Source organism: Seriola aureovittata, chromosome 6 (genome assembly GCF_021018895.1).
Source record: "Seriola aureovittata isolate HTS-2021-v1 ecotype China chromosome 6, ASM2101889v1, whole genome shotgun sequence".
Lineage (NCBI taxonomy): Eukaryota > Metazoa > Chordata > Actinopteri > Carangiformes > Carangidae > Seriola > Seriola aureovittata.
In genome coordinates this window covers 4,530,338-4,558,068 of record NC_079369.1, presented here as the reverse complement: position 1 = coordinate 4,558,068, position 27,731 = coordinate 4,530,338, and the positions used below count along the sequence as shown (strand labels likewise).

The 27,731-nt window shown below is 41.9% G+C and overlaps 2 long non-coding RNA genes across 2 annotated transcripts in view; one reads left to right on the top strand and one right to left on the bottom strand.

The window, feature by feature from the left end:
* Positions 1-1,896: 1,896 nt before the first annotated feature.
* Positions 1,897-3,274, bottom strand: LOC130171441 (uncharacterized). Its single transcript, XR_008828140.1, has 2 exons — positions 3,200-3,274; positions 1,897-2,523 (listed from the first exon to the last, which is right to left on the bottom strand). It is a non-coding gene; the product is annotated as an uncharacterized LOC130171441 (long non-coding RNA).
* Positions 3,275-4,641: 1,367 nt separating this feature from the next.
* LOC130171442 (uncharacterized) overlaps positions 4,642-27,731 on the top strand; it is a 146,825-nt gene continuing 123,735 nt past the window's right edge. Inside the window, exon 1 of the long non-coding RNA XR_008828141.1 lies at positions 4,642-4,731. This is a non-coding gene — a long non-coding RNA (uncharacterized LOC130171442). The remainder of the gene's footprint in view (positions 4,732-27,731) is intronic.

Here is a 27,731-nt window from a genome sequence, read left to right as displayed (position 1 = left end):
TTGACCAGTTATCCATAAGTCTCACAGACTGCCTGTGTGAAAAAGAAAAAAAAGAAAAAGGAAAAAAGAAGAAAAATCAATAGGTTTCCATTATCTGGTTGGGCAGTGTCACTGGCCTGTCAATGATCCTGTTACAGCGGTGGTACAAGGGTGACACAGGCCCACACTCAGTCGCTGCTGACAAGAGGAAAACATGCTGACAGGCACCGGGAACAAGTTGGAACACAGATTTGCACTTCAAGCAGCCGTCCGAGGAGGTATCGTGCAAGGCCACCACGCGGCAAGGGGCGAGCTCGGTTGGGGTGGGATGGAGGGGGGTTGAGTGGGTGGGAAGGAGGGGATGAGAGAGAGGGGGGGGGGGGGGATTCCCAGCCAGCCTCCTTCTACTGTCTGACTGTCTAGCTCTCTACCACAAATGCTTTTATCCTCCTATAAATTATTCACCTCTGGATACAGCAAAGGAAACTCGGTTGCACTGATTGTGGCTGAGGGGAAATTCATGAAACCTATGGCCCAGTCTACATCCAGAGCTCGGCCACTCAACTCATGCAGACCCTACCTATGCTATATAATGTATGTGTAGCATACATATAAAATACAATGCAAAGATTCTTTTTTTTTCTTTTTCAAATCATCATGTAGTGAAGTTTCAGGGCATATGTCAGTTTTATGGCAAATGGTCACTTTCATACTCATGAGCTGACTCATTAGCTCTTTGACATATTAGCTCTTCACCTACAAAGAAAACAGGAGTCTCCCCTCATCAGTCAGTCCAGATGGCCAGTCAGAAATTAAGGAAGACATCAACTGTCTCTTGAAACAACATGAATCAATATATTTTGACAAGGATCAAATGTGCCTCAGATGAACCTCTTGGCCCTCCCAAAACAATCTTTCTCCTCTTGTCAAACCTCTTTATTTTTGTTTGTCCACATGAAACGATCACACATCCCGTGACTCATGATTTTTGAGCTGGCTTTCAGCAACGTAATTTAATATTTAACACCTGAAACTCTCAGCTTTAACCTTTTAAAAAGCAGGCATGTATCAGGAGGAGGTGGATATATTTCAACATGTAAGTGCAGCTTGTACATAATTGTTTTCATTCAAGCTTTTATTGTCTAAACCAGGTCTTGGGACATTATGACGTCACGCTCCTTGTTAAATGTGCTTGAGAAAAACTACCCAACATTTTTTTTTTTTTTTCAATTACACATACAATATGTGTACATTTTTTTTTTCTTATTTCTTGTGTAGCCAATTCAGCCCATAATGACTGGGGAATTCAGGTTAATATGTTGACAAGGTTTAACAACAGCGGGTCATGTTGCACAACACGCATGGCTGGCTCCGTTCACTCCGGCTGACAGGTCCTAATCATGCGCTGCCCTAAAGGCACTGGGGCAAAGAGGGTTTTAATCACTGAATTACAGACCAGCGCGAGGCTTCAAATTGAGACGTAATTGAGTGCGTTATGGTGCCATTAGATTATCTGCTGTAATTACCTGAGTCAGAGGAGGAGGAATGGTGTGTGTTTTCTGTGTGTTGATGACGCGTCATCGTCTTTTATTCTACGGTGTGCAAAATAGAAATAAACAAATATATCTAGTAAGTAAATTTTTATGGCTTTTTGAGGCCAAAATAAACCAGAAAAAAATACAAAAAAAAAAAAAGTGCACAAGTTTTTATGTTCTAATTAATGAAGTTTCATCTGAGGCAAATCCATTACAAAGGCTACCGTGCAAATATAAACAATCTGAGCATCACCATCACCAGTGTGTCATTCACAGTGAGGACATTAATAATGCAGCCGACAATATGTCCGCTCTTGACGTCCTCGGTAGCGATGCCGCACCTTCGAAAACATCATTATTTCCTATTAATTAGGCGACTCACCAACCAATTGCCGCAGTAGGTGTGACGGGGGAAGTGGTCAGGGAGCAGCTGCCCTGCATCCCGCCGGGCTCAGGCTGACCTCCTTTTTTTTTTTTTTTTTTTTCTAACATCACTAAACTGGAGGCTTGACAAACCGTATATGCGAGCACAGTGGGTTTGATTTGGATGAGGGGCGAAATGAAGAATATGAGCCAGAAATGACGAGTCAGGCAGGATTTCGAGTTCTGCCAAAGAATAAATTGAAAAAAAGAAGAAGAAGAAAAAAATCCAGATCTTAAGGTGTCTGTTTTTAGGCGGAAGTGTCTGGAGTGATCCATCATATTATACCCGCACTGCTTCCATCCTTACTCATTCAGTCATTTTTTCCATCTCATTCAACAACAACAAAAAAAAAGAAAAAAAAAGAGAGATGAACATGTGCTGTGAAATCCCGCAGTCATTCACACAAAAAGAGAATATGAGCACTGGTGATTGTGTCCCAGTAATCACTCAGAGGGGTGTGAAACGGCTCTATGGGATTAAAAGCTGTTTACTAACCACTGGGCCCACGAGGAGCTGCATGCACCGGCTCCACTCTGCAGTTTGACCGGCGGACGGCAGGGGGCGCTGCTCATTTCGTTCTGAGAGCTACACAAGGAGAAACGCATCAGCTGGGTTACACGGAGCGGTTATATTGAAACTATAACAATGATAGCAAAATACCACACATGAGATAAATGCAGCAAATTAGGGTGGTGAATTAACAAAATAAAAGCCACCAAATTCAACATGAATGGTGCAGAATGCTGCGTTTTGTTCAGTTCAGTTTATTGTGGTGTTTTTAGATGTGCCCGTTTGTGATATAATATTGCCCAGATGATGTTGGCCTATTGCAGCCTAGATGGGCTTCCAGGACAGTGAGCTCCCAGCAGTCAAGCTGACTTCCAGACCTCCGTAAAGGCCCTTTTTCCATGTTATTTCATTTTTATTAATGTGCTGTGGCTACTGCAAGCTCACATCCCTGCTCTCAGATATCTGCAGGAGCTGCGCAGATTCTCTCAACATCACATCTGTAATCAGACACATCTCAGAACAAAAAAAAAAACAAAAAAAAGAAAAAAAAATCTTTGCTTTTGTCGCATTTGAGGAAGAAATTTAATTACAACCGCGGGTGTATGCAGGCATTGAAAGAAAAAAAAAAATACCAGGCGACATTTGAATATACAGAGCAAATGACAAAACATGAGGGGGAATAACTGACAGATGAAAAGACAGAGGATGTGCAGCTAACAGGCAAAACGCGCCGGTACAAAGCCGTGCACACCTTTGAGAGCAAGAGTTTGTTTTATTGCACTTCTCCCGGGTTGCATCTCCTGTCGATTTGCAGAAAAGGAAAGGGGGATAAGCGAACATGCCCTGTTTAAGAAACAAACATGCAGATTAGATGGGAATCTGACAACACACAGCTCAGACTTCATGTCCCACAGCTCAAATCTCAACAATGAAAAAAAAGAGGGTTGAAAAATCCACTCAGCGCGGTTGACAACACTTACCGTCATTCTGCAGGAAATAAATAAATGCAAATAATGAGGTGGCATCTGGAAATAAACAGTGGAAGTTAAGACAGACTGATAACAACTCTGGTCCGCTTAAGACCCAATGGGTGGCACTCAAAATCTTTATTTAGACGTTTCAAGGGTATAGACACGAATATGAAATAAAACAAGAAATCTATAATGTGTAAAACGCGAATTTGATGGATTTGGTGCACTCACATATATATATATATTTTATTTCTAAAATAGAAATTAAACCTTAAAAAGTCTCTCTCCTGAAGCACAGTGGATTTGGGCGTAGCCGGCAGGAAGCCTTTCTGAAGAAGACGAAGAAGAAAAATAAAAACAGACCTCACAAGGCACGTGTAACATTTACTTCAAGTGCAGGGAGTTGTCACCTCTTATGTTGTACCAGGCTACATGTCAGCAGCAGCGTTCACAGCCTCCACTCACTCACTCACTCACTCACCTTCCAGGATGCTGCTCCACTGTGGACTCCCACCCACCACCACAGGCCTACATCAGCCAGACTGGTCTGAACACACCCAGGGCTCACCTTGCAGACGACACACCTTCCCGCTGACTGTAGCCTGATTGGAAACTTCAGTGTGGTTCTGAATACAGATCAACATTTCTTTATGTTGTGTCATCACCCAATGAATTTATTCTGATCACTTATAGAATTACGTACAGAATGCACGTAACGTTATAGTTTTTAAATCTTTGACACAGTGTAATTCCTGTCATGTTATATGGTCTTAGATTAACGAGTCAAAATTGCAATAGAGGCTACAGAATTTAGGCGTACTGGTGTCACATGATCATACCTCCCAAATCCATTACACACAACACCAATTAAATAAACAAACAAATAAACAAATAAATAAATAAATAAATCCTGCAATACTCTCCTGATTTATAAAAAATGTTGCAAAATGTTTTTTTAAATTTTATTATTATTTTAAACCTGATCTATGGAGTTTAAAAAGTCACGTGACGTTTACTTCGGGTCGTGACCTCGTGCCAATCCAGGAAGTCCAGGTGCGGCAGAAAAAAAAAAGGCGGAAAATATACAAGTGGGATACAAAACAGTTTCAGCTGCTTTGCGGTTTCTATCAACGTTTAGATTAATCCGAGTATTATCGCGATAGTTTGCAAAGTTAGTGGCACGAAGTTATTAGAAAGCTTTTTGTAAATAAGCGAGAAGCCGCTCGGTTTGTCCGGATCTTTCTGATGGATTTGTTTCACCTCGACATTGATGGGAGCTTCCGACTGAATGAAGACATCCGATCGGCGGGAGGTAAAGCTCTTTCCTGACATTACACCTCTGTGTGCTCTCTGATAGCCCCATGAAACACTTAAGATAAGTCACGATGCTGCTGTACAGGACGGTTCAGTGTCGCCATGGCTTGTTTATTTCTGGGCCTGATCTTCCAACATGGCCGCCTGGTCTGGGCCTTGGGGGTGGGGATAGGGTCGCAAGTCAAATCTGAAGGGTCACAGGCGGATTATCTAGTTAGGAAAGCATTAAAGAAAAAACTAAATACATTTTTGTGTTTGGTGTATATTTAATCTGAGAGGCCAAAATCCTAACTAACTAACATTTTAAAGGTCCCCTCAACTCAAACATGTGTTTTGCTTGTTGTCACTTAGATGTTTGACTGTGCAGAATGATGTACGGTATCTGCACATTGTGACACTAGAAGCCTGTTTTTATGTTCATGTGCTGACACAGCTTGTCCGTCCTCATCTTGTGACATCACAACTCCTTTGAGCCGATTGTGGTCCAATATGAAATTTTATTTTCATGACTTTTTAACTGGTTACATGATTCTTGTGTGTGTGTGTGTGTGTGTGTGTGTGTGTATGGAAAAACACAACAGACACAATTCTGCTCCACAAAGGAAAAACAAAATAGCTACAGATTTGGTCAAAATTAGTGTATAAACTGTATCTGACCTCATGACATCTATTTTATATATGAAAACACAACGTCTTAGAGATGTGTAATTTTCCTGAAAACAGACCAAGTCAAAACACAGTCAGTTGCTGCACTCTGGCTTGGTTAACGGTGTGCTGCAGGACTCGTCACTGCACGTACTGCACTGTCTTCCTTTGAAAGTTAGCCAACTAGACAGCTTAAGTAAGAGGGCTACATCAAGTGAACGCTTGCTTGCCCAACAGCCTTAACATCCATTCTGGTGAACTTACAATTACCTCAATAGTAGGGCTGATATTGTTTTGACCGTGTGTGTGTGTGTGTGTCCTGGAGATACCAACTGTGGCAGGAACTACCACAGAGGTGGTTGTGAGCACTCTGTCAGGTGTTTGCGTGTCTGTGGACAGATTTTGTCACTGTGATAGCAACACAAACTGTGCAAAATACAGTCATGAAACTTTACAGCTGTGTAGTGGAGATCCAAATGAAGGCTGAGTTTGAAGGTGGGTGTGGCCCGACATCAGAGTACTGCAGCACTCACGTAATGGTCTAAATGTAGTATTGACTACTGAGCGCTCGTGGGTTGGAACGTCGACATGTTGACGGGTGTCGCGGCTGGTGGGATCCCATCGCAAAATAGTTTCTAGTGTTGTTATTCAGTGTGTTGTTCCATATAATTAAATAGGGCAGCAGTTATCAATTCATGATGGGGGGGGGGGAAGCTAGGCTAGTAGCTATGCTAAAGGTAGCAGATCAGGTAGCTGCAGCTCATGTCTTGACTGGTGAATTTTATGTGAGTTGGTGTGGTTAGGCTTTCTTTGAATGACGTACTTATATGTATTAAATTATAAATGAAGGTATTGTTTTGAATTCAAAATAAATATTAATATTGCTCAGACATAAAGAAACACAGTCAAACAGAAACACTTGATTCCTCAGCAATGGTGTCCATGGCTTTATAGACTATAGGATGGCTTGTAAATAATAGTCAAACTAAAGTTATTTTACTTAAGCAAACTAAAATGGAGTTAATTAGAAGATGATGCGCTTTCTCTGAGCTCTCTGTGAAGACTGTCCAAAGGCTGCAGTCTCAGTATTGTTTAGGAATTGTGAGCTCTATGGCGATGATTCTTTTGTGTAAAATAATCAGCCTAAAAAGGCATAAAGTGAAAATATTATAACCTTCCTGTTTGTTTCCCAGTTTGCTTTCCTGCCTGAAAACTTTCAACCCTTTTCTCAACTTCACTGCTTCTGTTTTTAATGCGATCTGCCTTTATATGGCAGAATTATTATTTAAGGAATGTATAATAGCTACATGTCTGTAGGGATACAACATGTGTAAGTGGGTACAAGCCAAAAAGTTTGAGAACCACTGTTGTGTTGTGTGAGAATGAACTGTAACACATAATTATAAGTAAATTACAAGAACATAATTGTTGGTTTTCTAAAAGTAAGAATGTGAGCTTCTCTGAATGAAGATTTTTTTTTTCCTGCACCGCAGTAAACCACTAATGAAGCTCTTTGAATACTCAGAATCATTTCCTCATAACCTTTGGGCCAGTGTGAAATAATCTTTATACTACACTTTACAAGTGTTTCATTTTTTTTGCCCAATTTCCTGCTCTGTGAACTGTAACAGTACACAGTGGCAGCGTCCCCACGGGCCTGAACATTACGGGCTGCTGTGCATCAAATCTCCCTGGCAGCCTCATTATTCCATTCTCCTCCACCATCCAAGGTTGATCTAATCACCAGATCAACAACTGCGATGTGTGAGAGAACAAATAATGGAGCCAAAATGAACAAATGATTAGTATGCTGTGAAAAGTACAATACGTTTCTTATTTAGCATTTAGATAACTATCTATCCTGAGGAGCAAGCTTCAAAGTTGAACTCAGTTTAGGCGAGGGGGATTAATTCTCTCTACTGCATGCTTCATTGAATCTCTCATTACCAAACTTTGTCTGTATTGATGTTAGATTTGATTGAAGATTAGAGCATTTAGCAAATCTTGCTTTTCCGCATGTATCAGGCTTTTTCAAGCGCGGCACACCGCTCGCTGGTCAATACCCTCACTTTTATCCAGTGTCTGCTTCATTTAAACTTAATCAACTCCATCAATGAACTGGAACAGCGAAACGTCCCCTGGAACAATAGCTTTTGTTGGATAATGCTTTGGTCTTATTCCCAACCGGGTGGCGATAAACCTAAAATTACACTATGATGAACTATTTCAATCAATATGATAATGGAAATTGGCTTGGTGACTCTTTGCAGGGCTTAAGGAGGCAGGCTAAAGCCTATGTGACATTAATACATCTCCATGCTCTCTCCCTGCAGTTGCAACCCCCTACCTCACTTTATTGTCCCATCTTTTCAGTGACATTGACTACACCATATTGCAAAGCGCCTGGTAGTTTAATGATCTATCTGCACCGGGGAATGCTTGTGCTGAAATGGATGCACAAGCTCGACGGTCTCATGCATTGTTCTCCAGCTAAATTATAGGCTCTATAGTTTGTTTCCTGTAGTGGCTCAGCGGGGTGTAGATCAATCATTGATGGCACCGCTGTAAAGCAGCCGCAGCACGACTTTTGCTGCTCATTTGGACGTTTTGTCCTTGTGTGGGATCCAGTGCCTGTTATAGGCTACAGTTCATCATATTTATACTGCTACCAAAAGACCAATTTCACAAGCCTTAGCAAAGAAAACGCATGCTCCCCATCTGTTGCATACTAATAAATATGCCACCTTCTGGGACAATCCAGGAGTGATCATGATGATCAACTGCCAAGTGATATGACTTAACCATAAACCTGTTTATTTGAAAAGTTTCCCCTCAGCCATTAATTGTCATTTTATCTCAGCATCTACTATTATTTTCTGAATTGATTTATAAAACACACACAGAGTTGTTTTGCTCCGCACCTCCACACAGTCATTTCATTATCATTTCTGAAGCCAGTGTTGGCACATGGTATGAGATGGATGCCTTTGTGTTGTTTCACACAGACCTGAGCATTTATTACTGGAGCTTAAAGTCACAGCTGTCATTTAGAAAGGAATCCATGATCAACCCAATCTCCTATGAGTTACATGCGCTGATGGAGTCATTGGTGTGGTTTTCCCACATGTCACAAATTTGTCTTTGAAACTGACAGAATTTATAGAGAAGGAATATCTTCCCTAGTGGTAGAACCAAGAAAATATGCAGTTTGGCCAGCACTTCAGATATTCAGTTTCAGGAAATACAAAGCCATATCATGCACAGATTCAACATCTTATGTTGGAACAATAATGAAGCTTAAAATATGTTCACATTTTAAACAATGTAAATTATATTTTCCTTATATATTATATATTGTTTCACCCACTCGCAACTCAGAAGCAGATCAAATCAGAATTTTTTATGACCTGGCCTGCCCGATCCGCGGATTAACCACAGTGACCGCGGATATAACTGCGACCTTTGCATCAATAACGTGTACTGTTCATCTCTGTTGACCATTTCCCAGAGTCTGTGGTGGTTTTTTGGATTACCTAATGTTTTGATTGGATCTTTCCATTGATATCTGTAAGTCATGAATAAGAGACTTGAAATGATGAAAAGCGTCACCGTCTGCTTGTGTTGTGTTGTTGTCGTTACATTATTATTATTATTATTATTATTATATGGTAATGCAGTGCAGACTTAAGTAGTGCTTATATGATTTGTAGTTAATTGGCTAAAACATTGCAAAACAGCAGTATTGCCCTTTAAGGTATTCTCCATCGAAGAGACGAAGGTGCAGACGAGGCAGACATTACCGGCAGATTAAGTGCTAATTAGTGATGCCGTCTTTATGTCATCACCACATAGGGGTGTATGTGGAGCTGTATAGAATCTGCATGATGCATTGGCACAAGTTGTTGGAGAAAAATGTCCTCACATCTTTCAGCAACCCCCCGTCAAAACTGTTGGCATTACTGATTTAAACCACCAGTAGCTGCAGCCAGTAGTTTTCAGCAGTCGTCACATCACTTAGACCAACAGACAGTTTTAGGTTTTTTGACATAACAATAGACAATATATTTATATTTGAGAATAAAAACAATTGAATAATGATATATTGGCTATTTAATAGAATTTTAACCAAGATATTTACTGAGTCTGACATTTTACACTTTGGTGGGCAGCATTAATAATATTCTAAGTGTGCAGTCAGGTTAGAGTCTTTATTATCCGTTTTAATAGTAAACCTTTAACTATTTATCCACAGTCTAATTAGAGTTAGTTTTGCTGGAGGACGGTTCATGACAGAGATGGATACTCCCTGCCTCTGTAACCTCTCACCTCCTGCAGCAGCCAGTCTCAATTAGCCTGTCCTGCATCTTAACTGACTGAAGCTGCTTCCATGTCACCATCATCCAGCTAACATGAAACACCAGATGTGTCGTTTGACACTTTTGAATATGTTGTTTGCCTTTGTTTCCATGTTTTTTTCCCGCTCAGTGCTGGAGATGATTTGAGAGGACAGACATGCACAACAGATACAGCACCTTGAACATCAAAGACCTGCACTACAGTATCAGTAGCAGTGTGTGTGTGTGTGTGTGTGTGTGTGTGTGTGTCTGTGTTTCTGCTGTAACGCTGCGCACGATTGTGCACACCCGCGCATTTGCTGTGAGTTTGCGTGCACGTCGCTGCGCCTGCTGTAGGAAAGCATCCGAGACAGCCCAGAATATAAAAATTTACAGGCCTTTTTCCTGCTTTGTCTGTCTTCTTTCCCATTCTCTTAGGTGAATGGGGCCTGAGTGATAGATCCAGAACCTTTCATCTCACCCAGTGAGTGTAAATAGCTGTCATGTTTGATTGACGCTCTGACGTGCACATGTGATGCTGTGGAACAGGGGAAGAGAGAGTGAGAACGTGGTACATGATGGTTCTGCTGTCTTTAGACCAAAGTTGTAATGAATGAGTAATTACACAAAAACTACATCTACATTTTCTCAGATGAAATTTTCCCACAGTGCACTGCAGGGAAATTTGCATAAGTTCCATAACTGCTTAAACTGAACAAGATTGGATCCACATTATTGGCTTAAATCTTATAGTAACACAAATCTTAGCATTTCATAGTTTGCAAACTGAATAATTTCAAAAACTGCATTAATGTTAAACATAATTCCACAAAACAGTTTATTTCTTATACACTATCATAGAATTCATTATCATTTTGGATCTGCTAAGCATGTTGCAGCCTGTGGCAGCCAATTAAAATTAAGGTTACTTATCATAATTGACAACTATGATATGTATACTGTAATATCAAGCATATTTACATGAGTAAATTGTGTTGTTTTGTCAAACTTCATTCCTTTACTGCAAAACAAAGCCAATGTTACCGCTTGTCTCTATCACGTCTTTTCTTCTACTGAAGTTAGCACGCTAACCAGCTAGCCCTGGCCTGTCTGATAGCGACTCACTGTAGTCTCAAATCTGCCCTGAAGACGTAGCACTGCTTATAACCTCTTGTTATGTAAATGTGACAGTGGCCGAAGCTCTCTTCAAGCGGCAATCACCACTACCTGCTTCCGGCAAGGAACCACGTTTGGTGGCAGATATTTGTTCCTCTGAGCTTGAACTGCAACAATCTTCAAGTATTGTTTGTGTTGTAGGCATCTTGTGCTCTAGTTTTCAAGTTAAATCCATAATAATTGGGGTTGGGGTGAGTTGGTTTAGCTGCTGTTTGGTCCTCTGTCTTTATGTTTAGGATCCTTCTCCTGCTTCATTGCTCTAAAAATGGGAGACTGTGATTTTAAAAAAAAAAAAAAAAAAAAAAAAAAAAAAGGCTGAGAGTCCTGTACTACTCACCTTCAACCTGCACTACTTACACCTTCAAACACACTTTAACCTGAAAGTCAACACCTGAACTCTAGAGTCACGGTTTTTTTGAAAATCCCAATGTGTTGGCTTATGATACCAACACAACCACCTGACACTGTCCAAATATCAGTTGGATGATTACCCTGTCTTTGATTTTAAAGAGTTAATGTATATTGTTTTAGAATACATTATGCACTGCGCTCTGTGATGGCTTGACACACATTTCTTTGTTTGGCCTCAGAATGTTTGCTGATGTATTTTACAATGGGCTTTTGCTTTGATTTAATACACCAAAAAGCATATCACTCTCATCTGCACTCCAATGGGCTGGAACTGGCGAGAAGGAAATCATTTAACTAAAGAGAATATATGCATCAAATGAAAAGCAGATGAAAAAATATGCAATTATGTTCCTGATTGGGTTAAGTATTTCTCTGCCAGCACATGCCAGCTACCACTAGAACCTGTCCAAAATGGGCGGCTTCCAGGCCTGGGCGAAGCCCCAGGAAACGTCACATCAGAACGGTGCCATCTCCCGCTGCATCTCCTTTTCCTCAGATCCATGGCCAGTGCGTCCCCCTCGTTCCCCTCTCCTGTTTGCTCCGCTCAGCCCCTCTCTGCGTCCCAGATAATGGAGCTCAGCTTCTGTCTGCCAAAGGGTCCATAGCTGCCCGGGAGTAATGACCTGAGGGGGTACTTTGTGACAATCGGGGTATAATAATGCCTCCAGCCACAGACAAAGCAGACCCTTGGGGTCAATTTTTAAATACTTTTATGTTTTTCACCGAGGGTACGAGTCATTTGTTTTTATTGTAGGCCATATACTACACATACACTGCAGAAACAACAAATTTATTCCAAACAAGGGATATAAAGTGTGTGTTAATGTTGTTTATTTCAACAAAATGTGGTTAAGTTTTGATAGAACACTGCTGGTGCTGACCTATCGCTTCTGATGAAACATCTTCCACTTTTCAACAGAATTCATCCGGCAAAATGTCTGTAGGCCGTAGTCCCTCAGATCAAAATAGAGTTATTGAGGCACGCTGGGGAGTATGGAATCACCTGCGAATAAAAGACTTCTCCTAATAGGTTAATTGTAACAAAAGCACAGGGTCTTGCCCCATTGAACAGAAAAGGATTGTCGAACACAGGCCTGTGGAAATGATGTCAAGCAATGTGCTGCCTGCTCTCCCCTGCAGGGCCAGAGTTTGTCTGTCAGCAGTTAAATGCTTACCTCCTACTCCTCCCCTAACACTCAACAATCAATTTACCTCCTCGGGTCTATGAAACCAAAGATTTGACCTTGCAGACTTGAGCTTTGTTTCCCCCTCATCTCTCACACCTCAAAGGGTACTTATTAGAACACGGAGGAAAAGGTATTTCGAAGTCGGTTTTTATACACGCAGAGCGGATGTAGTCAAATGCTTCTGTGGCCAAAACCACAGGGATTCATTCATTTGGTGAATGAATCCAAAATTTCCATGCAAATAAGTTTTGACAAGAAACAATACAACAGTAGCATTGTTATTATTTTCAGTTCCTGTTTCAGGCCAAGCGAGCTGTTCTGCTTCAGTCAATATAATCAGGTGTTTGAAGGAATTGACACTGAGAAAAATATACTTATTGGAGTTAGTTGAGAAGACTGATACCACTTTGTCTGCTAAATATGAAGCGACAGCCAGCAGGTGGTTAGCTTAGCTTATTTTAACGACTGGAAGGAGGGGGAAGAGCCCAAAGGTAGCTCCAATATTCACTAATTAACATCTTGTTTGTGTAATTCATAAAACCAAAAATTGTAATTTTCACACTTCTGTTCTAATGTGTTAATTAGGGAGCTTTAGAGGTGTTGTTAGCCACATTGTTTTTTTCCCTTTGGACAAGGTAGCTGTCTGCCCTTGCTTTCAGTGTATGATAAGCTAAGCTAACTGGCTGCTGGGTGTGGATTTCTATTCAGCAAACATGAGAAGATTGATACCACTCTTCCCTCTGTGTGCAAAGTAAGAGGCTGGAGCAGGAGGCTGTTAGCTTAACGTATCATAAAAAGTGGAAGGAGGTGGATACAGCTAACATGGCTTGGCATAAAGGTTAAAACCTCTTCTGAGTTCAGTTTGTCATTTCTACATTTTCAGGAGACGCTCCAATGGGTCGTATCAGACGGTTGGTTGTTCAGGTTGCTGGGCTGGTTTAGCTTCAGAGGTATGGGCCTATTTATGGATGTTGGAGCGAGCTAGGCTAGGCTAGCTGTTTACCCACTGCGTCCAGTCTTTATGTTAAGATAATCTATAACTATACTATTAATAATAGTCTGTGCTATAGGTAATAATATGAAAACGTATCAAAAATGAACAGCATCTTTCAGTGTTTTGTATATTTCACGGATGATTTACTTTCATGTTGATGGGTACACAGCCCGGGGGTTGTCTCTGTGTCAATCAAAGACTTCAAATCCCAAGATTTATTCAGTCTCCCACCCATTGGTGCAGTTACCAATGGAGAGAGTGCATCTCCAGCAAGGTGCGGGGTAATTGTGCAAAAAAAAAAGAAGAGGAAAAGCAGCACCTTTTTCTCTTATGTGACATTTATTGAAACTGCTGATGGTTCGCAACAAAGCTTTCTTCAGGGTGTATGAGGAGAGATTTTTAGTGAAGTATCATCTGTTTCATCTGTTTTTAAGAGATTATTTTTAATGGCGCCTTTTGCTTTTCAGTTTATAGTGTTTTAGTTTTCAGAGAGGAACACAGGAAATGGTGTGTTTGTGTGGTGTTGGTGGTGGTGATGATGGGGTTGCCTGGCTCCAGCTCACACATAGACTGGCAGTTTGGATTGATTTCATTTGTCATATTATATTCTCATGCACGATGGCTAATACACAAATTATGCAAATGGAAGCTGCAACATCCAGAAAAAGTAGTAGTTTGACATTTTGGGAAAAAAGTTTGTTTATTATGATACACTTTCCTGTCGAGAGTGAGATAGGAAGGCTGTACCCAGTTAGCTCAGCTTAGCATAGAGACTGGGAACAAGGGTAAATGGCTTGCTTAGCTCTCTCTGTATAATAACACCTCTAAAACTCGCTAATTAACATGTTATATCAAATTTCTTTAAGCCACACAAACACTGAAGCTTGTGATTTTTATCATCTGCATCATGGCTGCAAACCCACCGCAGACAAATCAACCCTTTACACTGTCATGTTTCTACCTGGTGTCACGTGATGATGAACTGCTGCAAATATCTAACACAGAAACTACTTTAGGCCGTGACCTCAAAGTTAGCAGATAAACCTGAGTTGGTTAATATTGTAATAATGTGTAAATAACTGGAGGGGTTTTTGTTGTGGGGTTTCCCATTCTGCTGACATTGTGTGAATGCAGCATTTTGAGGAATGGGTAGGTGGATTTTTATGCTAAGCTAATGGTCTGCTGGTTATAGCTTCATATTTAGCGAACAGACATGTCCACCGTAGTGTATTTCCCCTGATTTATGTTGAACCTTTCTTTTAATATTTACTTATTTTATCATCACATGTTGACTTGTGGATATTGTTTTACAGTATATTTCACGTTTTTGTCTTTTCACTGGTCGTTCCTCAATAGACATTCAGTGTCTTGTGGTAAAAACTAATTAAAGACATGATTTTTTTTTCTCAACTACACCATGTGCTCCTGAAAATCAGCTTTTGATCAACTCACCGACGTATAACATACAACAGCGTCCGCCGTCCATGTTGGTGTGCAACAGCACAGTGTTTCAGTATGAAAAGAGAAGCTTCTGAGATCATTCTCTGGCAGGTTGTGTCGAGGCTGGGCTTGTTTTCACCGCCGCGTTAACCATTAAGACAACACCGTATAGTTTGGGCCGGTGGAGTTTTCATTTGCTGAGGGGGAAGACAGACTGGTTGAGGATGTATACACGCGGGGGAAGAGCTGCAGTAATAGAACTCAGCTGGAGTAGGTTACTTGAGGGAATGCTTCAGGAGCGGGAACGGAGCCAAAAGAGCGAGGAAACATACTTCACTTTATTGATTTTGTCGATCGTCTTAAATGAGGGGCACTCCAGGCCAAGGGCTCACCTCTGCATTTTCTCCCTGTGTGCCTGTGCTGTTTGGTGGACAACAAGCAGTAGTTACAGGCTCTGGGAGACAGGAATTATCTGTGTGCTTGTGTTTGTATAGGGAGGGAAAAGTGTGTGTGTGTGTGTGTGTGTGTGTGTGTGTGTGTGTGTGTGTGGTGAAGTTCTGACTCAAGTTTATTATTTTTGAAAGTGTTGGACATCAACCGTTTATCTTAAACTGTTCATGCCGGCTGTCCGTGATGTTTCCGTGGTGTAAATAAGCCTATTGTTTGGACCCCATGCATCATCTTGAAGTGCAGAAAACGAGTGTGTCCATGAAAGACACCTGGCCTACACCTCCCCCCATCCTGAATCATGACCTTTTGCTTTACACCAGAGATACACGCTACGATTGTGACTTATTCATCAACTGTGACTCGGTTATAAATGGCTTCTTAAGGCAAATATTGATTAAGTCAAGTGTAACATCACTTGGCTTAAAGCAAATGTCCATAAGCAATTACGGCATGTAGTCTCATAGTATTTCCATTTTTGCTTTAGCTGACATCCTCATTTGTTTTATATTCCCATAAGTCCTGTCAGCTGGGACAGGATTCCTTTTTCTGTACAGTCGGTGTCAATAGTTATTCAATAACCAGGACTCTGACACGTACACTTAAAGACACGTACACAACAGTTCAGTCACTGAGAGTTTTTCAGCAAAACTCCACACCATACTTTTAGATTTTTGTTGAGCTGTATACATTTTCTCAAAAAACTCTGATAAACGATTTTATGCATATCATCCACCCTAAATGTATTCACAAAGAATCGTTTGTTGAAGGAAAGTGTGATGTGGAAACTAAGAACAGACCTTTCACTGAAGGGAGTCATCTTGTGTCCAGCAGTGATTTGCACATTCATATTTCTAGAGGTTTGAAAGAGGAAGGGTCTTAATGTACCTTATCACATTGCTGCAATAACCCAGGACTTCCAGTTCAGCCACTAAACAAAACTCATCACAGCTGACAAATGTTTATCATGTTGCAGTACACGTGTATATGGTTGTCCAACCCGACTAAACAATCATCTATTTTGATAATTGTTTTTTTATGCAGAAATAGTTTTCTTCGTCTTTTGTGATGAGCTACGACTCTTTACGTTTTTGAAGCATTGGTTGCACAAAAGAAATCAATTTGGTGACATCAAAGTTGGACGTCAGGATGATATGAAGGAGGTTTTATAGAAGAAAAGATTTACAGATGAATTGAAAAAGAATCGGCAGATTCATTATGCTCTTGGAAATGATTGTTTTTAATCAAAACGCACCACTGAGCGCTTGCTGTTCAGGTGAAATCATTTTTCTCTGGCCCTGTGAGTTACCTTCCTTTGCTCTTCATGTAGACCTGTGCCTGTGAATGTGACTGTGTGTTGTTACACTTTGGAGACACCTTTTGCGGTGTTGTTTGTTGCCATTGTTGTAGATCATGACACATTTTATAGGCTGGGTGTTTGGTATTTGCTTCCTAACAGCGGGCTCAACCTGCCTGAAGTGCCTCTCTCTGATCTGAATGTTGTTTCTTGAACCTCTGTGTTATCCCCTATGATTACCTTTTCTGTGGCAATAACAGTTTAGCTGCACTGAGGGAATTGATATGATTTTTTTCTTTTTTTTTTTTCTTTACAGGGTCTCCCCCCTGCATCCCCATATTCTTGTCCTGCAAATCATCTTCATCTGTGTCTCTGTTATAAACTACCTAAGCTTCCTTATCTTTTGTCCCTCTCACTTCATTACACAAAATCCCACAGAAAGCACTGGGCAGGATCACTTAGTAGCAGCCGGCTCAGTGGTTTTCCTGTTCTTTTATTAAAGTGTAATCAAACATCGGTTTAAGTGGAAAATAAATATCCAGATCTAATAAGCTGCTCAGCCGGATCATGTAAATGCAAATTTTCAAGCTGGTTCCCATCCGTCCCACTGAGGGGGAGAACAAGCCACAGCAATCGCCTCCTCCACCCGCGATTGTAAATCAAGGAAAATAATGGCTGGATAATGACCAGTTTGCGGTCTCAAGCAGATTGAATGATAACAAACCGCGCATGTTGCACACAGCTTTTCATTTAACATCCTATCATGGGGAAAGCCGGCGAACAGCTTGGTGTGCCTCATTAAAGGGGTTGTCGATGCCTTGTAAATTTTGTGGAGCAAGGGGTAGAAAATTCACAAGACAAACTTCCTGATAGGGGAAGACAGGGTTTATTCCCCGCCCATAGGGGCCTCCTGCGCCGAGGCGGGGAGCCCGGAGATCTGAGAGGACCAGTGAGCCGCCAACTGCATCGCAGTCGTCTGTTTTCTAATGTGAAGGAGTAAGAGTGTGAATGAAAAGAGAAGAAAACCCACTCAGACAAGCGCTAAATAATAGACATATAAATTGCTTCGTTTTTTCTTGTTTGGGGAGACGCTGATTTAGCTGCTAATTGGTGACAGAAACTGTCAAACGGGTGGCAGATAGTGATTGTGGTGTGTTCTGTCAGGATTAGGTGAGAAGGAAGAAAAAAAAAAAAAAAAAGAAGCAAGCTTTCTTCTGGTGAAGGCAAAGACAATATGACGGCAGTCCCCTCCCTTCACTTGTCTGATATTTACCCAAAACACATTAAACAGATAAAGAAGAGAAAAGAAACAATAAGCTCGGGATTATGGACCCTGTCTCTTGCCTTCGTCTCGTGCTCTCATGTCTTCTCTCTTTTTTTTCCCGCTCCTCTAAGCTGTCTCTGTGATTGATTAACGTGTTTGTTTGAAGAAATTCAGAATGTTTGCCTGCACAATAAAACACACACAGACGCACGAATGCGCGCAGGATGTACACAGACGACGAGCGCTCGCACGCACAAAGACAATGAGGCGGGCTGTAAGCAGGGAGATGGCGAAAGAGACGGATAAAGACTGACTGACTGATCTCTCGAGGGCATCTTCCTCTAACCCTGCCTTGACTCTCCTCCCTTCTCTCTGGAGCATTAAAATGAACAGTAATTAGGCTTTGATACTCTGGCAAATGAACAGTAATTAGAGTGTGCTACTGTGGATCCTGTGCCTGGGCTGCTCATTGAATATTCACACCATTATTGAACGTTAAGATTAGCTCGCCGCTGTCGTGCACAAACAGTGTGGCATGGCAACGGCCCTTTGCAGATGGTGTTAGGGGGATGGTTGAGGCAGTGTGTGTGTGTGTGTGTGTGTGTGTGTGTGTGTGTGTGTGTGTGTGTGTGTGTGTGTGTGTGTGTGTGTGTGTATAGACAGGTCGCCCAAGCCCGGCGGACCCTCAGAGGGGATTTTCTGGTTATTAGATCCTTGCCAGATCATGGGCCAATTATAAAGAAAACTGTCAGTCAAGGCAAAGTGGCTATGTGATTAGCGGAAAAGGACAAAATCAGGTGAGGAGTGTGAATCTTTCTGGAGGCAGCTTTGATTTGCTAATAAGAGGGAGAGGGAAAGGACCGGGGCAGGGTCCCCAGCTGTAGTCCTGCTTTGCTCTCTTCATTTTCACTGTGACCTTCTTAGCACTGCTGGTCTAATCTGCACTGCAGAGGAGACATAAAGAATGGCTCTCGAGGGGGTTTTCTGGGTCCAGACTCTGAATGAGGCACAAGGGGGTTGGCCACCAAAAACGAGAGCCATACCCCTTACTCCCAACCAGAGGGACATGAGTAATCAAATAGTTCCTTCAGCGCGACAGGGGCCAAATGCTGCTTAATTACCCTAATGGTTTTTAAAGACTTTTTACTCCTGATAAAAAAGAAAAAAAAAAACACTTAAACCTATGTCACAGAGAGAAGGAGGAGTGAAAGGATAAGAGGAGGGAGGGAGAGTCGCTTGTCTCTGAGAGCATCCTCGACAGACAGAAGGTCTGTCCGCTCCTCTTCCTAATTTCTAAAAGCACGACAGTGTATCCTAATTTAGTGGCTGGTGACCAGGGCTGACATTGAGGGGCGTGGTAGGGGCCTTTTTCTTCCCCGGCCGGGGTTTTCTGGCTGGGGAGAAGCGAGCGCAGAGGGGAGACAGGCAGCACAGTGCCAGCGCTATAATGAAGCGCGGGAGACAGCAGGCCTGACAGCTTTGGCAGGTGATGCATGGGGCCCATGCTAATTCTTCAGCAAGCCAGTGATGGATCCTGAAATCTTGACCACACATCCCATTAGCCCCTGTCTGTGACAGGAGAATAAAGATATTAAAAAATCCAGGAGAAGTTGGGAGAAGGGGGTGCAGGGGGATGCGGAGCGGGACATGGACAGCCAGTCAAAAGACCTTACGCAAACCTCCGAGTCCTCTGCAATATTTTCAGCAGCAAAGTTATTGATGACTTAACCTCTGGGGTGCAGGTTATGGGTGATGGATACTGTGCATCCCCAGCGTGGAACAGCAGAGGATAACAAGGTAGACAGTGAATCACCTGCCCACAGCTGATAAAAATAGAATATGACATGTTCTACAGCGTATACACCACATTATTCCACTGTAAATCCTAAAGAGATGAGTGAACTGGGCGTTCCTGTAAATAGATTAGTTCATTGAATGGGTTTTCTATGGTCTCAGCTGTTCTGCACATTCCCACTGCCCTGGCTTTTGCATCTCAGCACTATGAATGGAAGGACTGTTTATTAGGCAGCTTCTCTGCGACCTCTCTTCCTCTCAGGAGTAAAAAAGACTAAGGAAATGAAAAGCGGAGGAGGGTGTGGAACTCCTCAGCTATCAAGCACTCAGATGTGTTTACCATATATCTTTTATCTTCCTGTGCAGGATAAGGCTAATATTTTTGACAAGTTTTGTGTGAAATATAAATGACCCAGTCCTGATACAAATAGGAAAACTGGTAGCGAGGCGAGCCGAATCGCAGCCGGGCCCTGAGAATCCTTCCTATTTCTCAGGGTTGACAAATAGCACAGAGGAAGTTCCAGGGGAAACTGAGAGGTTACTGTGACAGACAAGGAGCACAATTATCACACTATGATGAAAGAGCCATGGCGAGCGCGCGTCGCACCGTTAATTACCGTCCTTTTTCCACCAGCCTCTAATGTGAGGAAAAACACGCGATGACAAGTGTGTAAAAGAGCAAGCACTAAATTACTGTCAGGAAAAATAAACGGAGGATCGCGCGGCCCGCACAGTGATTTACGGGGGCAATTAGTCACCGCCCCACGGAGATGCTGAGGACAGCAGTGCGGCGGGAGTGTGTCAGGGAGAGAGAGTGTGAGAGACACCTCTACGCTCCACCCACACTTCTAAAGAAATGGGATGGGAAGTAGGAGAATGTTCTCTGTGCTCTTGGCTGAGTGACCTTTGTCTGGCAGAGCGCCTTTATCCAACTTTCCACTGGTTTAAATGAAGTTCAGAAATGATGATCAAGCGAACGACAACACGGCGAACATCCTACTTCAAATCAGTGCCATGTTGTCATATGTACGTGTATCATAATGGAATGAAAGAAGTAACATCAATGGGAGATATGGAGCAAATTTAGGTCACCGTCACTTGTTTTATGCCGAAGTAAGTTGATTACGACACAGGTGTAAGACAAGTTAAGCAATGTCTGTCATTACACTATCAGTAGAATAAAGCCTTTTGTCTTAAGTCGAATGTGTCAGCGTACTTGAAATGCTAAACGTCTAAAATGAACAGTCCCCCCCGCAACACCCCAACACCCCCCCCCCCCACTCCACCATCAAACATCAATGGGCTCTAATTGTTTCTAAACGTGACACAAGTTAAGATACTTCAGTTTAAAGCCCGTCGTCACATCTCAAAAGTGACGCTTGATTCCTCATCTCGTCTCCGCGAGCAGCTTCTGAGACAGGAGGTTGCATCCCAGTCGTCACATGTCCCTCATATTTCATGCTCGGCTATGAAACGAGGCCTTTCATCACACATTAAAATACCTGTACTTTTAAGGAAGTAGAACCACTGGGAATATGCCCGAGCGGGCGGAGAGCCCATTGATTTGTAATGGCTGATGACAGATAGTGTCACATCATCTTTGTTAATTTCACTCATTCTGAGCCATTGAACAAACATGGCGTGCCCGTTTTTTTTTTTTTTTTTTCTGTTCTTTTTTCCCTCTGAGTGAAATTTCTGAAGTGATGAGGCTATTGTTGAATAAATTTGAAGTGAGCCTTGTTAAGAAATTGTCACACCGTGTGATATCTCGCAGACGTGATGAAATAAAGTAAAGATTGAAGGGGGAGATGCAGTCAAAAATTTATCTTAATATATCCATCACGGCCAACTAAAGACAATTACAGCGGAGCACTTTAAAGAAAACCCTTATAACATAGACTCTTGACTCGCTAAGCCTTTGAAGCGTTCACTTCACTTAGCGCTAATACTCGATGCTAACATGACAACATGTGTTGGAAGATATTGACATTTTAATCTGCCTTGTCATGCTTGTATACACATTTAGACTGAGCAGTTGCACATGTGTTGTAGGACAATAATAACACTGCCAGTAAGCAGAGTGTTATGGGCAGTGTGATATGAAGTGGGAGGGTGAGTGAGTGGGGGTCGGGGTGGGGGTGGGGGTGGGTGGGGGGCTTCACATTCTCCCGGCCATACAATTCCAGTAGGGGCTAGTGAGTGGGCTTGCAAGGTTGAGCCACATTTCCAGGTCAGTGGCCTTGAGCATGCTTGGTTACAGCTGCCGTGCCCATTCTTATTGGCAAAGGTGCCATAAGACGGGATTGCGAGGGGCCGTAAGTGGTGAGGAGGAAGAGCGGTGGAGAAGCTAACCAAGAGAGGACCATATGCATGTCCAGTAGACTGCTTCCCTCAGGCTCTCTTTCTCTCTCTCTCTCTCTCTCCACATCCTTCACTTCACTGCATTATCCACTCCTTTGCCAAGGCTATAAGTGCCAGGACATCAGACTTCCTCAAGCTGTCAGCCTCGCTTTTGCCCAGAACAGCGCGATGTGAGATTGGAGGAGAGTAAGTAAAAACAGCTGGTGGTGCTGGAGAGCAATGAGGAGAGAAATCCTCACAATCAGGTTGGAAAGAAAGAAAAAAAACAAGGTCCAATCTGTTTTAGCTTTAGCCGCTGCCACTGCCAATTAAAGGCATTTTTCTTTGTATATGTCTATCTGTCTCACACCTTATATTATCTCTGTTCCCTCTACAGTGTGAGAGTCTGAACCATTTTCGATTTGATGTTTCTCCTACTACTCCTATAACTACTTGTAATTCGCAAAGATACGCACTGAACTGACAGTTCACCATTACATGTGTGTTATCATTCTCCAGTTGTTCACAGTCACATGATGTATTTTTACATGTGCAGTGAACTGGCTAGGACCCAAACTAACCCCCCAAGTAATGTAGCTTGAGATTTCAAATCTTATGGTGCTGGAGTTTAAAAACATGCTGCTGCTATGCACATTTCATTCTTACGGTGTAGCAGATCAGCTAGTGAAAAGGAGTCATTTGACATTTTGGGAAATCCAGCAGCTGGTTAGCTTGACACAAAGACTGGAAACAGCTAGCTTTGCTCTGTCCAATGGGAAAATGGGTAGAATGTGTCAGTTAGCGAGCGCTGGAGATGCTACAAGACAGATTTGTTAGATTTGTCAGTTGGACAGTGCCAAGCTAGCTGTTCTCCCCTGTTTCCAGTGTTTGTGCTAAGCTAACAGGCTGCTGGCTAGTCCTATATTTTAACAGACAAACATGACAGTGCCACTCTGCTAGAAGCACATACGGTAAGCAACATGAATGCTAGCAAGAGAGCTAAATGTTTTACATACCTTTTGTTTTGTTGCTAGCTTGTTGTTTAAAAAATGCTAGCATGACACTTTCCCAAAGGCATTGGGTTGACGGGGTTTTTAGCTGCAAACTGTGACTTTAAAAATCTTATGGAAACCAGTTTTATCAGCAGCAAACGGTATGTTTATGTTGAAAATATTCTGTATATAAAACAGATTGATTTTTGGAGTCTCATAATGAAGGAAATGCAAAGAGCTTGTTTTCCTAACTCTTCACAAATCTGTGTATTCTCAAAATATCCTCCGCAAAATCCACACTGGGGATTTAAATGTGTAATTTTTATCAATGTTAAGTTACTAATCATCAAATTAATTTTGCCACCCCTTTTGCAGTCTTTGTGTTGTGTTTTTTTTCTGGTTTATCAAGGAAAGCAATTTGAAAATGTATTGGGGCTTTTCTTCATAAAAGAGATGCAAGTGTGAAAACACTCCTCGACTTTTTCCATCTTTATGGCTTCTGGTGTTCTGTGAAAACAAGCTTTGAAATTAGGCTCACTAACTGGCTATGAAATAACAGACAGCCATGGAGAAGAGGAGGTAAAAAATAGGGTCTATGAATCAATATGGGCAATGGGGGAAGGCCAAATGTAATAAATAATACAATAACAAGCCTAACTAATGAGCTGTTGCGACGGTGCAGTTCGCAGAATAGTCCCTTTGTATGAATCCCTGCTAATAATCTTGGGGAGCTGGTGGATGATGAAGTGTTGCCATAAGGCAACACCTGTGCAATTAAAGCAGCAGATTCTTTTGCACGTAACATTAATTTCAGCCCTTTATAAAGGCCCGATGAGCACACTAATAATCTAGTCTACTTGACTCCGTGTCTAGCTGAAACAGAGCATCTAATTAGGTAAAGGTAATTAATTAGAGATAAACGGAGCTAATCAGGGCCCGTTAGCACTCCCACTTTCTTGGCATTAAGACACGGAGGCTCTTGCTCTCTCATTGGCCACCATGTCATCTGTTCAGCGAACATTAAAAAGATATGTTTTTAATAGAGGCTCTGTGATCTGATGGTGAACTAGCGTGCTCCCTCAAGATCAAGATACTATTCTGTTCCTCCTAATGATCTTATTAACTGCAGAATTTCTCGGTAAATTATTGTTTTAGAAAAATTTCAGGCTGTTTCTCTTAAATAGCCATCATGATAGTTACACATTGTCTAATTGGGGTTATCTAAGGTGCCTAATAAAAATGGAATGTAGATATAATATGTAGATATAATAGAGCTGAAACGATAGATCAATCAAGAGAAAAATGATCCGCAACTGTTTTGATTAATAATTTCAGTCATTTTTCCTGCTTAAAAAAACAAAACATTGTTGAGTCTTAATCTTCTACTGGTGAGGATCAGCTGTTTTCCTTTCATCTTATGTGATAGCAAACTGAATATATAACCAAATTAGAAATCTGAAGATGCGATCTTAGGCTCTGGGAACTAGTGATTGGTATTTTTATAGACCGACTAAATAATCGTTTCATCAAGAAAATAATTGTCAGATTAATCAATAAATGAAAAGTCCTAAACAATCCTTTTTAGTAAATCTAAATTCTTGAAAAATACAGCAAGATTAGTTGGTAGCATCTCAAACCTAAAAGTCTAATGGTGCTGCACACTACAACCTGTGACTAGAAATTATATTACAAATACATGAATGTAATTTTCTGTTCTTTCCCCAATATTTCACGAGGGAACATTAAGCCCGAGACAGCAAACATCCAGCTTCCTATCATTTTTGTTCTAATTATAATATGAAAGGTGAAGAGGGAGGGGGGGGGGTGAAATGTATGCACAGCGATGGAACAGTTACTTCTGTGCTACATTGATGCAGCAGCAACATGAAGACCCCTGTGCTTCCGCTCATGTACCTATCATGTCCAATTTTTTTCCCCCAATAGATATTCCAGTCTGCGCATACGTGCAAATCCTGTTTGAAAATGGAAATTTAATGGTTATTGTAATGAATGTTGACTTAGCGGATCAGAAAGCAGGAGGAAGGAAACGCGAGAGATCCTGTGAGAAGGAGAAGGTTTGTTTAGATGCTCGGGTGTCGTTGGGTTTTCATGAGGAGGAATGATTTGGGGGAAACATGATTATTTTTTTCCCTCTGCTTTTCCCCTCGTACACAGGGGAGTCGTCTGCTACAAGAAGGCAGGGCGCTCCCTCGACACGCATCATTAGAAGGTTTTTTACAAGCGACAAGCAGGCTATTTGGCTGTCATTGGGATTGTTTGAAGAGAATATGTTTCTGCACCGTACTCCAGGGAGCCCCACATCAGGAAAAAAGTAGATCACCCTTGAGCACTTGACACTGCTGTTATGCATTTGTCAATATTAAGGCTAAGAGGTTGGGCTAGTGTGTGTAAATTGGAAGTTTGCCGCCGTTGCTCGCCTCAAATGTGAGTTGACCTTTAGCCTGGCGTGTCACTCATTCACTAACCTTGTTTCTACTAATTGCTGCATTCAGCCTCACCAGTGCTCTTCAATTATTCAGTTAAACCTAAAAAAATAAAGAGAATCTCTTAAATAGTTTCAAGTGTGCTAATGCTGCGCGGCTGGGTTAGCTTTTGTTAACGTTCGGTATTTAGCAATTGTGAACGCAGCATGTGCCACATTTGCAGGCACTCGGCTGTTTTATCTGATAGTAGTCAAATTAATACATTTCAAACTTTTTTATTTATTTATTTATTTAAAAAGCAGTGTTCGCTAGAAAAGAGCCTGTGTGAAATAAACTGCACAAGACAGCAGTGAAAAGTGAAGTGGCGCATTGCGCGGACATGATGGACTGTCATATTCTGAGCGCGGCCCATAATGCCGCCATCACTGGTCCAAAGTGCAGGGTGTGTGCAGCGTTTACAATTGAAATGAGGCAGAGTGTAGGCATAGAGATCCTCATTATATCTTTTCCCCAAGGGCTGAGGGCAGCGCTTCAGTTGGGAAGGAGGGAGACAAGTGCATCCTCGCTGCTCCGCAAAGACAGAGACGAGTAACAGTTTGGTTTCAACAGCAATCTCCAAATGGCTTTTCAAAAGCGAACGGAGACCAACACAGTGGGGAGAGATTTGTGTCGGTGTCTGCGATTCTGGTTCATTTGTCTGCTGTTCACCATGGGCGAAACAGGCAAACATGGCACACGGGTCACATCTGATTCCCCATTGGAGACGAGATGGCGAGAGGATGGCAGCAGTGCGAGGCAGCATTGCAGCACTCTGCCGTGTCCAAAAGTATCTGCATCAGTGGTGCTGATTGTGAGGCACCCGCTGGCGCTGTTTAGATAGTTTGACTACATCAAGCTCCCTTCCAGACGGCTCTTACTGGTGCGATTAGAGGAGGGTGAAGATGAAAGGTGTTCGGTGTATTTTTAAAATTGTTGATTTTCCGTGTAATGATAGCTCGTGCAATTAAGCACTGGCTTCAGGCTCTGCATGTCCTTGTGAAAAAAATCTCAATTATTTGTGTGTGTGTGTGTGTGTGTGTGTGTGTGTGTGTGTGTGTGTGTGTGTGTGTGTGTGTGTGTGTGTGTGTGTGTAAGTGAGAATGAATGTGTGTGTGTGGGCATATCTGCCCATGCTTCAGATAGATTTTCTACATTAATATTAAAATTTTAATTCTATGCACCAGACTGAAATTTCTGTCAGTGTTTCGCAGATATAAAATGATGTACATCAACTTATAGTACATCAATGAAATTTATTAAAGGAGTTCAGATGTGTTATCATGGTAGTATGTTATTAAGCTAACCAAAAACCACTTATAAGACAGTTAGGTAGGAGGCAGTGTTTTTTAAATGCAACTTATTAGAAAATAATATGTTCAAAATAACATTTAAAAAGGAAGTTGCTATTGTTGTTGTTTTTTTTCCCAATAACGCTGCTGAAAGTGAGAATGTGCTGTAAACAACAGCAACAGAGGCAGCATCAGCATCCTCATGTTGTTTATTGAGATGAACTCGCCTGACAGCAAATGTTTCCTCTTGGATTGAAACATAAGCCAGCGTTTTCTTTGTTTTCTGATGTATAGTTTTCACGGTGCGAATGACAGCACATTTTGTGTGTGTGTGTGTGTGTATGCGCGTGTTAAAAGGTGGTAGGCATGTATGCATGCAGTGATGGGGCTTGGGTGGGTGGGTGGGTGGGTGGGGGGCTAACCTGTAGGGGAGATTGTCAAAAGGGCTAAATTTGCCATGAGAGTAATTGTGCTGTTCCATGACATTCACTTCTGCTAAATGTAATCACTTTAAATAATGTCAGTGACATCTTGTGAAGTATTTGGTGGAAGAAAAGGCACTATGTAGGGCAGGCATCTTAGTGTGTGATCCCGACTGTCTGTGCGTTATCTTCTCTTTCATTAGAGATGAACAGCCTGGGGTTGGATTGGTGGGGGGGGGGCAGTGTTTGTGGATGCAGGGGGTGGGCAGTGGTTATAGGAGGGGGTGGTTTCACTGGAAATGGTAAATAGGATTATAAAGAGGGCTCCATTGTTGCCTAGAAGACAAAAGTGACTGATGATTAGCTTAATATTTGTTGCACAATGCAACACTGGCTGAACATTGTGAACATTTATTGCTAGTGCCAGGCACTTTCAGCAAGCATTTCATCACACCCAACTCTGGCCCTGTGAAATCCCTTGTA